Source organism: Asterias amurensis, chromosome 16 (assembly GCF_032118995.1).
Source record: "Asterias amurensis chromosome 16, ASM3211899v1".
NCBI classification, from domain to species: Eukaryota; Metazoa; Echinodermata; class Asteroidea; order Forcipulatida; family Asteriidae; genus Asterias; species Asterias amurensis.
Window position 1 is genome coordinate 9336451 of NC_092663.1, and position 13993 is coordinate 9350443.

At 39.2% G+C, this 13993-nt stretch overlaps 2 protein-coding genes across 7 annotated transcripts in view; one reads left to right on the forward strand and one right to left on the reverse strand.

The window, feature by feature from the left end:
- LOC139949021 (steroid 17-alpha-hydroxylase/17,20 lyase-like) overlaps positions 1 to 10506 on the reverse strand; it is a 34245-nt gene extending 23739 nt beyond the window's left edge. The window contains exons 1-2 of one of the 4 annotated variants that reach the window (XM_071947414.1): positions 10486 to 10504; positions 4447 to 4616 (exon numbers count right to left, since the gene is read on the reverse strand). The gene's annotated coding sequence lies outside the window, so the exon portion shown is untranslated. Of the gene's footprint in view, positions 1 to 4446; positions 5236 to 7735; positions 7831 to 10485 lie in introns of those variants that run through there. The other 3 variants (XM_071947413.1, XM_071947416.1, XM_071947412.1) reach the window with 3 other exon arrangements.
- The window catches only part of LOC139948661 (SWI/SNF-related matrix-associated actin-dependent regulator of chromatin subfamily D member 1-like), a 148429-nt gene that overhangs the window by 42561 nt on the left and 91875 nt on the right, over positions 1 to 13993 (forward strand). The gene's annotated exons all lie outside the window — the stretch shown is intronic.

Here is a 13993-nt window from a genome sequence, read left to right on the forward strand (position 1 = left end):
CACTACTATATTGACTGAGGGCAACCCTGGGGACAAATGGCCAGCCCTTTCACACTTGGATTGCTTTACTCCGGGTCTACCCCGGCAAATGGGCCTAACCAGGGGAATAGCCACCCCTGCTCTTGAGTGGGGTTGAGCAGTAAAACCCTGGTATTCCTGAAATGTACAACTGGAACTAGGGACCTACATGTAGACGGGGACAGTGTGAAAGAGCGCAGGGGTAACAGCGGGGTAAAACAGAACTACTGGGGCCTCCCAAGGGCTGTATTAACCGGGGATAAGAGATACAGTGTCATAAGGGCTCATCATATTGGTTTGTTTTACTCTGAAAACCAATTTAACAACTTGGCACAAAATCATCTTCTATTATCCTCAGAAGGTCTTCTTGAAGTTGCTCCACCAGGAGTTAAGACCCATTAAGACTGAGTTGTTTGTCGCCTTGCCCCATTGTTGTGCTTAGCTTCTTTTGTAAAGTACTTTTTGGCCTTGGTGCCTCTTCAAAGTAAGTTTCCTCCCAGACAATGTGAGCGCCCTTTGCGAAATGAAAACGACCTTCCCCTCTCTAAGATTTAATTCCCATACTGGAGATGACTTGTTATATGTAAGTTTTTTTTTCTTTGTTCTAATTTTTTCTTGTTTGGTTTCCCCTTTGGGATCCCCTCAATTTTCAAGTGTCTAAGAATGAGTCTTGAGAGGAAAGTCCTAAGTAAACCCTGTCAAGTCCAACATCCTGTCAGGGATCTCTTTGGGCTCTCGGAGATTTCCTCCTTTTCCTGTATGTGTCTTGAGATCCAGTACTATCAGTCCATTCGTATTCTTTGTGGGCCATTCAGATTTATCAGTGTTTTTCAAATGACACATTTTCTCTGATTTTGTTTGGACCCATTCCAATTGAATTTTTAATGGATCTTTCCCCCTGTTGTTTCCCCTGAAGACATCTATTGTAACATAATTGTAAATTCTTAATAATACATGGAAAATGCCACCTAAAAAAAGTCAGTGGTAAACTTCAAGGTTTGTTTGAGACATTGTTGACCAGGATGTTAAATGGGAAATCACCTGATTTTGTTGGGGCTGGGAGTTCTAATTTCTAAAAGGGGAAAGTTGCAACTGAAACAGCCTTTGAGTAATTCGCATGATTCCGGAAGCATTTATGGTAAGGTTGGCTGCACTTGAATAGGACCATATGTACACTGTACATGTAGTAGGTTCAACTCATTTAAAGGCACTGGGGTGGATTTCACAAAGGTAGTTCTAACTTAGGACTAGTCCTAGGCAATGCTAAGAGATAGGACTGGTCCTAAGTTAGGACCAGTAACTCATCCTAACTTAGGACTGGTCCTATCTCTTAGCATTGCCTAAGTTAGGACTACATTCGTGAAATCCACCCCTGAACATGCTTGTTAATTGTCAAAGACCAGTATTCTCACTTGGTGTATCCCAACATATACATGCATAAATGACAAACCTGTGAAAATTTGGACTCAATTGGTCATTGAAGTTGCAAGAGAATGATGAGAGAAAAAAATACCCTTGTTGTATAACAATTGTGTGCTTTATCAGATATAAATAAAAGGCTTCTGGCAAGAAGTCTTGTACTATTTTAGTGAGAAATTACCTCTTTCTCAAAAACTATGTTACTTCAGAGGGAGTAATTTCTCACAATGTTTTATACTATCCACCGATCTGAGTTGCTCGTTTCAAGTAAGGTTTTGAGTAATTACCAAACGTGTACAGGGCCTTTAATCAGCAGCAACTACGTGTGAGGTTCATCTATGAACTACTTCGTCATAGCATGGAGGTTTCTACCTCCATGGTCATGGATACTGACAATAGTGGGATATTCAGTGGGATATGCTCCAATGAATGAGCGCGTGGTGGAGCATGAGGGATGATGAAAGGTAAATGAAATTGTGTCAAGTTTATTGTCTGAATTGTAACAACATAGTAAGTTGAAACTCCCATGGTCCAGATATGGGCTCCCAATTTCATAGATGTGCTTTAAAAGCAGAACAAAATTATGCTTATACATCAGATGAGCTTACTAGCAAAAACACAGTGTCACAACGTCTTTAGTAACCTGCTTATTTTTGTTAAGCATACAATTGTAATACAGTCAATTTTGCTTAAGCTGGTTCATGAAATTGTACAGTGTTTATTGTGAGGATAACTATCGACGACGCTTGATATTGTTTTGAAATACCCGTTTCCAACAAAGTCTATTGAAGGCTTTTCACTGATTCTGCCCCAAATTTTCATAGTATGTGACTCAAGAGTCAAAGAGGGGGGGGGGGGGGTGTTGCGACTAACATATTGTTAGGTTTTTAAGAAAATATTTGAAAAAAATCAAGTTGAACCTTTTTTCCCCTTCAATCTGCTGTTTTGGAGTTGCTCACTTCACACCCCTGAACATTTATGTTGTAAACCTAACTTCTTCACTGGCCTGAATTTCTTCTTGATAGGGCAATGCCAGTTTCATTTTGCCAAGGGCACTTGCCCCACTGGAAATATATGGGAAACGTTATGGAGGCTCCAAGGCCAAGACCAGGGCAAAAGATGCCCTTGCCTTTAAGTAGGGCCTACTTCCACGCCTACTTCAATCATACAGAACTGTCAAAGAACTTTTCCTTTTTGTTTATTCTGTTTTTATTGATTTGATTAGTTCTGAAACTTATTTGTCATTTTGTGAACATGAAGAGAGAAAAAAGTAGGCCTGCATGCATGAGTGCCGTGTAACATAACAATGTTTGTTGGGTTCTATCGCTTAGTGACAACGCTATACTGCCACTACATGTGTTTGGCACCGTGCCAACTCTATGTGTTTCAATGCATAGAGCTGGGTACCCACTTTCTAAAAAAACACAAAATAGCAAGCCTAGTGCTTCGTGGGTCATGATAATTATAATAATTACAATAAAAAAAGTGTGTTAAGTCCTGAAACTATGTGACAATTTTAACAGCAATGAAAACATCAAGAACTTAAAAGAAATATATAATATTGTTTGATTTTGGATGGTACAATCCCACATTATTCCTTAGAACACAACCCTCATAATCCCCTGGTTTGACAGGGTTTTGACAGGTTCAGCACTGTTTAGTCTAACCATACTTGGCAATTGGCATCAGGGCCCAATTTCATAGAGCTGCTAAGCACAACAATTTGCTAAGCATGAAATTTCTTCCTTGATAAAAACAGGATTGTGCTCATTCTGAAAATCACGTGGCAATTTGGTTGGTAATCCTGTTTTTATCAAGGAAGAAATTTCATGCTAAGCAGATTTTTGTGCTTAGCAGCTCTATGAAATTGGGCCCAGACCAATCCTAGTATTCGACTGACAAAGTATTCAATTATAGTTCATTGTAATAATTGATAGTTGAACATTGTTGCTTGAAACAAGCAGGCCTTAAGTTTCATCTTTGAGTCCTTAGTTAGGACTATCTTTGTGAAATCGACCCCTGGGGCAACAGAGACCATGGCCTCCCTGTAATATCTGGCCTATCTTGTAAAAAAAAAACAGAATTTGAATTGGATAGTACATAAGTACACAAAAAGTAGAACCTACTAGTTTACACTATTTCAATAAGCATACTACAAATCAATGCACTTTTTAATGCTACCATTTCATTTTACACATTTACATACTACATTTAAAATGTAGGTTTTGAATGTATTTTTAGATGCAGGTCAACTCTGATAGTACTCTGGGTTTAAAATAAAAAAAATTTCACCAACACACTCAGATCAATGCCTGAGTATTTTGTTAAGCATTTTGTTAAGCCATTCTGTGTATAGGATTATTAAGTCCCGCCCTCGTACTTTGTTAATTTCAACGTTGGTTTTTGTATATTCACACGCCCCAGTTCACCTGACAAACTGGATATTGTACACTATTTATAGAAACTTCAACTTGTCCCCATTTCCAAAGGGGGAAGGAGGGCCTCCGAAGAGGGCTGGATATTTATGATGTAAGTTACCATGGTATTACATAATGTATAATGGTTACCATGGTTTCCATCAGCAAAGATTTAAAACACAAGACCTACTCTAACAGCTAGCAAATGTGTTTGGGAGAAGTTTGCATTTTTTTTTTTTTTTTTTTTTTTTTGTGCAAATTGCCAACTGGACTTGTTATAAAACAGTCATTTAAATTTGTCAAGTTACTATAATTTCCCCTATTAAAATTTGTCTATTAAGTACTGCATTTCAACTCTTTCACTGACTTTCAACTTAAAAGCAGCTTCGGAGGAAAAGTTCTCAGAATTCTTTGGCATCCTACAAGGCCTGCTTGTTAGTTCTCTTGGAAAAAGGCTCAAGATTTCCTGTATGACTTTGCCATTAGAAAAGAATTGCCAATTCCCTCTCTGAATTTTGAACGGCACCAAATTGCAGCCGAGCCAAAAGACCTCAATGTTGTATATTTATACAATAAAACTTTTGCGGCTTACCAGTTGTTTAAACTTCAAGCAGTTGGTCCTGTAAAATCCACACGTATTTCGCCACCATCCAGTTTCCAACATAGGGCCGGCAATTATGGCAAGTTGCCATTTTCAAGACAAAATGATACTGTCAGTATTGGCTGCTCCTCCTTTAGGTTTTTCCCCAAAACCAGCAAAGTCTGAAGAGGCAGGGGAAAAAAAGGAAAAGAAAATCCTGTTTTGTTTGTTGTAAAATAGAACACCCTCTCTTTGCCTTTAGTCCACAGGAATTTACGAGCGTTGCGTGAGACTGGTTTTCTATTATGAGTGTACACACACTCAGGTGTGAGCGCTACACAAATAGTAACCACTGATATACAGTGAAAATGGAAGAGGTCAGCCAGGTTCTGCACCTGTGTATTTCAAAGTAACAATATTTTATGGGAACCTGTTAGTTTGACAGTTTTCTGCCGTTGTTGGTGTCAGGTCGATGGTTTAGTCAAACACCAGTGGTTTCCATACAGTTGTCCTGGGTGCCTCTGAGGGTTTTTTCTACCCCTCTCTGCTTGTTATGCTAAGCAGCCTGCTTTCCTTTGTGGCTTCCTAAAAAATAGAGAAAGATTCCAGCCTCAAGTTGCTGGTGGTGGAGTCGGACAGAGCAATTCTAGAAAGTCCTTCTCTTCAGGCGCTTTGACCACAATAGTTAGGAATTCTTTTCTTCCCCTCGTGTCGTTTACTCACAAACTGACTCGGTGACCACATTTGTCGTTTTCATTCACAATCGGCATAACTGTAACTGAATCCTTTTTTATATAGACCCTGCCAGAGTCTGTCCGATTGATGACCCCACTCCTTCAGTTTCAATCAACCTGTTTGTCTTGACACTCCTCAGGCTTTGTCTCCTCTTTGTGTCTGCAGTTTGACCATCCCCCTGTCTCCCTCTCTCTCTACCCACGACACACCATGCTGGGTTTCCTAGAAGTCTCCCCCTTTATGTTTCCATTTGGAATGTGCAACGCAAGGTGATGATTGGTCACTCCCTCCACACTATGACTTTCTTCAGGCTCCGACCACAATTTGACACATGGAATTTTTTGTTCAAACAATAAATTACCGTGAGGTATTACGTTTGAAAAAACTTTACCCCTTCAATGAGACTGTAAAAAAAACAAAAAAACTTTGCCATTGCTTCAAGATACTTTTCATCAAAGTGACGCAGGATATCTGATGGTTATTTTTGTCTTGTCAGAAGAGTTCATATATGTACCACTCTACTTTGTTAGTTCAATCATTGTACCGAATTTCCTGTTTTCAGTAGCTGCAATTGATCTTTCAATTAAGTGTATTACAAAGCAAGGAAAAGTTGTCAACTCTGCTTTAGTGTTGTTAGCAGATGATATCTACAAATCTTGAAAGAAACTTGAAATTAACTAAAGAGAGAATTCACTGCACTTGTTGTGTTTCTGAGTATTGTCATAATACTGCATGATTTGGATGCTGGAAGAAAAGGACACAAAAGCCATATAACTTTGGTGGCAAATTGCACCTTTTACACAACTCTAGTTGCAAGTGATCTTTAAATTAAAGACAGTGGACACTAATCAAATTCGTGGAAAAGTACTTCTTTCTCGAAAACTACGTCACTTCAGAGGGCGCTGTTTCTCACAATGTTTTATACTATCAAACTCTCCCCATTACTCGTAATCAAGAAAGGTGTTATGATGATAATTATTTTGCGTAATTACCAATAGTGTCCACTGCCTTTAAGTTAATGCAAAGCAAGGCCGAGTTGTGCTTTACTGATGTTTAGCAGATGATGTCAACAAATCTTGAAAGAAACTTGAAATTAACTAGAAAGAAAATTATACTGCACTTGTTGTGTTTCTGAGTAATGATGACGTTGCATAACTTGGATGCTTGAAGAAAAGTACACAAAAGGCATATAATTTAGGTGGCAAACTACGGCTTTTACTCCTACACAACTCAAGGTTCAATTGATCTTTAAATTAAGTGTATATCAAAGCAAGGACTAGTTATCCACTTTACTGCTGCCAGCAGATGATATTAAAAAATCTTGAAAGAAACTTGAAAGAAAGTTATCTAACTTGTGTTTCTGAGTACTGTATAATAGTGCGAAATTAGGATGCTGGAAGAAAGGGACACAAAAGGCTTATAATTTAGGTGACAAATTGCACCTAATACACCCACACAACTCAAGTCATGCTCTAAAAATTGTTTCCTTGAATATCCGTAAAAATGCTACTGTGTACTTTTTTCATCTCAGCTAAAGGACAATCACAGGGGATGGCAGTTGTTGGGGGGGGGGGGGCATTTTCCTGTACAGTCATAAACATATTTCATTTATACTGTGAATGGGCTTAAAAGCCTACCTACTGCAAACACCTGGCCAGTAACATTGTCATCAAAATATGCTAGTAATTTCTATTTTTAGTTGCCTGTCCTGGCTGAAGTAAACACAAAGCCCCAAAGTTTATTAGCGTGTCAAGATAAACTTCCTCGTCGAATGTTCCAAGATGATTTAAGAAGAGGAAATTGCTCACATACTCTACTTAAGGTGATGGGCTTTATTGAAGCCATTAATTAAAAGAGAGTATAAATTCATGTTTAAGTACTGGGTACTTTTTAGTACCCGGGGTCAGCAATTTTTTTTTTTTTTTTTTCGGTAACAGAAGAGAGAGTACAGCGTACGGTACTTGATTTTATCATTAGTAGAGGTGTGTTATGGCTCTTGTCTAGTGCATGTCATGGCAGCCAGCCGAGCGGTCAAGTGCATTAGACTCAAGCTATGGGTTTCATTTTCAACCAATCGTGGGCATGCATTGTTAATGTACTCGTTTTCGTTCTCGTAATCGAGGCCTGTGTGACCGGGCCTTCAAGCCACAATGTAGGTTTCGAATCGGCTGGTTTGGCTTTGGCTGTTACTAAGGGTGTTGCTATGGGTATCCTATGTCACATGACGAGTCAGCCACAGTCGCAGCCAGTATTTTTTTGTGGAAGATAAAGAAGATGTTGGACAAGAACCATTCAGTTGACGGGGACTGGGACCCATTTTATCGTGTCAATGATAGTTACAGGTTCTGGATGCACTTTTAAAACCAGTCTACAAATTTGATACTGTCAAATAAGTTGATACCGAAAGGACAAAGCAGTTGTTGCAAGCAGTAGTACATGTTATGTTTCATTGACACACATGTAAATCATTGTTTGCCTGAGGCCATTTACTATGTCGGGGAGGGGAGTTGACTAGACAATTTTGATAAACAGGGGCAGATTCCCACCATATTTCAAAGAAACTTACGTTTTTGTGTGTACAACGGCACCCCTGTTTATAGCAACTGTGCCATCATTGTGTGTTATGATCTCCCACGCTCGCACTCGACACAACACCCCGTCAACAAATTGCAACAATAGTCTCAAACAATTGCCCTGTGTAGTACGAACGAGTGGGCGACTATAGCCCCTCTAATAATCGGATATCCCTCGGAAAAAAACCTGCTGTGTTTAAAACTCCAAATTGCAGGTTGTTGGGTTGTTACCCGGGCACTCGAGGTTCAACCCTGCATGGGTATAAGTCGTACAATGAACATGTACCTAGTTACTTGATGAAAGTACAATGCCCCGTTGACAATGTAACCCTATAGATAAGTATTATTAAACTCACTGGTGATCCTTCCTGGAACATTCCTTTCTTTCAAACCACCAGCGGCGGACGACAAAAGACGCTGACTGCCTGGCTAGGTTCAGAGTACTCGTAGCTTTCTTTTTGTTTTGGATTTTTTTTTTTTTTTTTTTGTGTGAAAGTTATGAACTATGTATTGTTTTTGCTTCGATTTGTACTTTTTAAAGTTTATGGATGTAATAAATGTTATAATTGCATTGGGGATGAAGAATATTAATTTTGGTTTTTACCCATGTGTACCGATTTGTGTTAGCATTGTATACTCAGTACTTACCCGAGTTCTGTGGGGAAAAAAATCACTCGGATGGGAGGTGATTTGGATGTAATTTCCCCAAAGTACTCAAGTACATGGTTACAGTGAAGATATACGCTTGGTAATCATCCTCAAAATTTATGAAAAAAAAAAAGTTTTGTTAAAGGAACACGTTGCCTTGGATCGGTCGAGTTGGTCTTTGAAAAGCGTTTGTAACCGTTTGTTATAAAATGCATATGGGTAGAAAGATGTTGTAAAAGTAGAATACAATGATCCACACAAACATGCCTCGAAATTGCGTGGTTTTCCTTTTACCTCGTCGACTAACACGTCGGCCATTTATGGGGGTCAAAATTTTGACTCCCATAAATGGCCGACCGTGTTAGTTCGCACAGTAGAAGGAAAACCACGCAATTTCGAGGCAAACTTGTGTGGATCATTGTATTCTACTTTTAAAACATCTTTCCAACCATATGCATTTTATAAATAACGGTTACAAACGCTTTTGTTTTGACCAACTCGTCCGATCCAAGGCAACGTGTTCCTTTAAGAAGCCTACAGTAGCTTCCTGTACAAACACTTCAGCAGCAGCAGCCAGGGCAATTGACTCAAAATGGTATCAGCTTAGCACTTATTGTAACAACTTTAGCTGGACCCACAGTAACTCAGAAACTTCAATTTTGTCATCTTTTTCTTCACACCCACTTTGCTGGACGATCTACAAAATGGCTTAAAAAGACGACATCCTCAAATAAAATGCTAGATATAGTTTATAATACAAGGATCAAGTTCTTAAAATGGCAAACACATCGATAAGTCCCATGCACTGATAGTCTCCATGAGAAATGTTGCTATTTGCAAAATTCAAGTCTCTTCTCAAAACTTATCTTATGTCACAGGTTTTCAATGACTAATTTTGTTGTGTCTGTTTTTCTTTGTGTTGTGTTTTTGTTTTGTTTTGTTTTGTTTTGGTTTACTGCGCCTTGAACACCCAGCAGGGTGGATATGTGCGCATTACAAGTCTTATTATTATTATTATTATTTAGACATGTTTCAATAATAATAAAGACGTCAATTTATAAAGCGCCAAATGCAAAAGCCTCTAAGCGCATAAAGAGAACAATAAGAATATATAATGAGTGAAAGATACAATTACAAGTAAGCAGATTACAAATAAGCAGCTTCAAACAAGTGAGTTTTTAAACAGAGACTTAAAACAGTGTAAAGAACTAGCCCGGCGAATATGCACAGGAAGACTATTCAAAAAAAAGTGGAGCAGTGTAAGAAAATTATCATTATATAGGATTTGAGGCATTGCATGGTGAGGTATCAATGTTTATTTGGTTTGCGGTAACACCATGTGTGTGTCTATTTGCCAGGTAGAGTTGTTCTTAGAGAACTGTCTTGCTTTACACTACTGCCGCGGGACAGCAGGACAGTTCTTTTCAGAACTGAGAAGTCTCCCGAACCTCCGATTATCTACTCCGCGGCAGTAGAGTAAAGCAAGACAGTTCTCTAAGAACAACTCTACCTGGCAAGTAGGTACACACATGGTGTTACCGCAAACCAAATATAAAATGATCATTGGCCATAAAAAATGGCAGAAGCTCTAGTTGTTCAAAGCAGTGACTGTTTCGATGTTTATGAGTATTTGGTTTGCGGTAACACCATGCGTGTATCTACTTGCAAGGTAGAGTTTGTTCTTAGAGAACTGTCTTGCTTTATTCTACTACCGCGTAGTAGACTGTTCGGGGTTCGGGAGACTTTACAGTCTCCCGACGATGACTAGAGCAAGCTAGTCGAAACGTTGAGACCGATTAAACAACTGACTCCGCGGTAGTGCAGTTAATTACGATCATATAAACTAAAGCAGTAGTCCCAGCCTATTTTCTATACCATCCGCCCGGGTAATAGCTAAGAAAAGCAGGACAGTTCTTTTCAGAACTTAGAAGTCTCCCGAACACCCGAACCATCTACTCCGCAGTAGTAGAATAAAGAAAGACAGTTCTCTAAGAACAAACTCTACCTGGCAAGTACATGTAGATACACACATGGTGTTACCGAAAACCAAATATATATTGATACCTCACCATGCTATATGTTTTTGAGTACTTACCTTAATAAGTGTAAGTAGCCACACTACAATCAGAATGTAGGAATTAGCCCTAGGTTCTCGCTTTTTCTCAGTAACAAATGGCAATTGTATGGAGCTCTATCCACTAACATTGTGTAAGCCTTACACAGTTGTGCAAACTATTTCCTTACAAAAGTGTGTCAATACCAAGTCTAACTAAAGATCTTGGCTGGAGCATTGAAAGGTCCCATCGATTCAGCTGACTCCTACCCAGGGCCGCATTTGTTTACAGAAGACATATAATTTCAGGGGCTCGTTTATCATGCTTTAAACCCTGTCAACACTTCAGGTCCCTTCTGAATGACTGCTAATAGCAAACAAATTTCTAGATGACAAATTGCTGTAGTATCTATTGAAAGACTTTGTTTGCGATACAAAATAGCTGCAAAAGTGAAACTGCCAAAAATGAGGGCTGTTATACTGCCCTTTGTATTATTTTTTTTTCACAGAAACTTTTGCTTAGCAAGTTTGTGCTGAAAACAAACTGAGCAGGAAATTAGTTACCAAGCCCATCATTTTTGGGGGACTGGTAGCCTTCTTCCTCTTTGCTGTAATAAAGCAGATTGTGTCTGGTGCTTATCTAGCTTATCTAGCATAGTCAGATATTTATGCCTGGGACCCCCTGCTGCGTGTGTGAATGGACCCCCAACCAGGCCTGCCCCCAACTAAGAGACAAAATAATGGGCTGGATCAAACATAGGAGGTACCACATGAAACCAAATAAAAAATCAACAATATCACTATACTTTGTACAAAAAAAATCAACCCTCAGACAGATTTTCTGAGGGGTTCGTAGGGTTTTAAAAAGCTTATTAAGAGTTGGCCTTGCACTATAGGAAATACATGTACATTTGTAGGTCTCGGGTCAGGGCAGAGTCAGTAAGACCCTCATTTATCTTCTTCAAAAGCCTCTCATCGCCTTCTAGTACTTCTTCACCTCATCAAGTGATCAGTGTTTACAACTAGTTCATCACCGATCGTTCACAGGACTCTTGAGTTTGTCAACATCCCGTTCAATCATTTTTGCACCAGCCTACTTTTTTTTCTTCTTCTACTTCTCCACTTCTTCATTGAAAGAACCCTGAGCATGTCAAGCCAATTAGTGGTACAGGCATGAAAGGCAGGCACGATTTAAAGTAAAAGGCACTGGGCACTATTGGTAATTACTCAAAATAATCGTTAGCATAAAAACATACTTGGTATACATGTACAGCAAGAGAGCTGTTGATAGTATAAAGCATTGTGAGAAACGGCTCCCTCCGAAATAATGATGTCTTTGAGAAAAAGGTAATGTTTCACTCAAATATTAAAAGGCTTCAGGTTTTTAGGCATCTGAAAGCACACATATTGTGCAACAATAGGGTGTTTTTCTTTCATTATTCTCTTGCAACTTTGATGAACAACTGAGTCAAAATTTCCAATGATTTGTTATTTTTGTATGCATTTGTTGGGAAACATCAAGCGAGAATACTGGTCCTTTTGACAATTACCAAAGGTGCCTTTAATCAAAATATGATGGTGTTCGAATCCCTGACAAAACACAAACTGTTATGTTTTCCTGAGAATCAACCTCCTAATTTTCACTGGTTGGTTGAGTTATATTGCAATCTTGAGGATTGTAAGAAACCATGTCAGTTCAAAAACCAAGCAGGAATAGTACTTCAAGGAGTTGCCTTGCTAGTTGCAACAACGAAGTAGTAGATGTTAATTTTTGCATTGGGTATAAAGATTAAACTTTAGAATAAATATCATGACGCACTGAGAAAGCATTGTATTGGTTGAATTACTCCACGCAGAAAATGTACACGCTCATTCAACCAATAGAATTCGCTCTATTTGCGTTGTTATCGTTATCGTTCTTGTTATCGCTGCAGTTGGACCAGGCCTTAACACCAATATGTACAGTGTAGGCCTATAAAGCAATGTATACTCGGCACTTTCCCGAGTTCTGTGAACAAAAATCCAAAGGCAAATTACTTGGGTGGGATTCGAACCCACAATTTTGCTAGAGCAGATGTCGACCTAAAAGACCATCGAGCTAGCCCAATTGCAAGAGGCAGTTCAAATCAGTATATGTACATTAAGGTTTGCGAAGCGCCAAACACTATTATTACCATCGTTTTTATAGCCCTCAACATTTCTGAAACCATCTGAACTCCTTAGGAGTATGCAGCAACCAAAGAGTTGCATCATTCATAAACATCAACAATGTCTACCCTTGCAGCTACCTATTTACTCATGAGCAATGAGAAACAATTATAGACTTGGCTCAAAGACCCAAAAAGGGCCTTGAACTGCGCCCTGAAGGGGCACAGAAATTTTTGCTCAGGTTAGGGGCACCTCTATGAGAAAATTGTTATTGGAACTTGCAAGGGGCACCACAGGGCACCATTGTGCATACATTTGGATGGTAGCGTTAACATGAAATTAATGACAGTGAATTTCAAGAAAATTCCTGCATTGTTCAGACGAACACATCTTCAAGTCAACAGAACGGAAGCCTCCTTATATGTATACTAATCCGATAAAGGAAGTCTTAAATACACACACAATTAGCTGTGATTTACAGGTGCAAGTGCGTGGATAGACAGCCCTTCCCACTGGTATTGTAAGCCAGTTTGGTTTAAGCACCAGTTTGTATCAGCACCACATTGATTAATGGTCCCCAGTTGGCTTCCAAAATCAAGCTCCTCACAAAGCAAGTAGCGTCATTTCAATTTTGAAGAGTCTTAAAATACTACGGTAATAACTCATCGTGTGGAATGTGGACAAGGTGCAGGGACTTTCACAGAAGCATTTTTATGATGTGTTAGGCACATCACAGGTGTGTCGCTAAAAACGGTCTGTTGATCTGAGGTTATGAAACGACAGGTACGTAGGCATCTTAATACCAACGGATGTTGTTTTCTTGGGAAACGAGGTAGCACAGCAACGAGAATATAAGCATTTGTCATCACACTTTATATTGTAATGATCTTGCGGTGAAATTTTTTGCGTGCCATCATGAGTTGGAGGAGTTGAACTTTTCGAACTCGATATTTTTGGGGGATTGGGCAAAGTGACAGATCAAGGACAACTTCATTTATAAAGAGATCACTTTTAGGTAGTAAGGACATGTGAACATTGCCACACGTGCAAGTACAAAAGTTTTGTTGTAATTTGTCTGGAATGGAAGTCAGGGTGTAGGAAGAGGTGAATGGACGCAATTTTGTTGAATACGCCATACTTTTGACTGCGTGAGGGCGCTCTCAATAGTATTTTTTATTACTTCCGGGGTATACGCTGTTCACCCTGCACAGTTTTAGTTTGCGTTCTGCCACTTTTGTTCCAGTCTTTAATAACTGTTTGGTGTATGAATGAATATACCCCCTGGAAGTGGTACATAGTCAAAAATTTGGCGCATTGTTGACTACTAATTAGTTTTTCAAGCATGGAGCTGCGCTGTATTCAATAAAACTCCTTGAATAGGCCACATTGCTGAGTATATTAA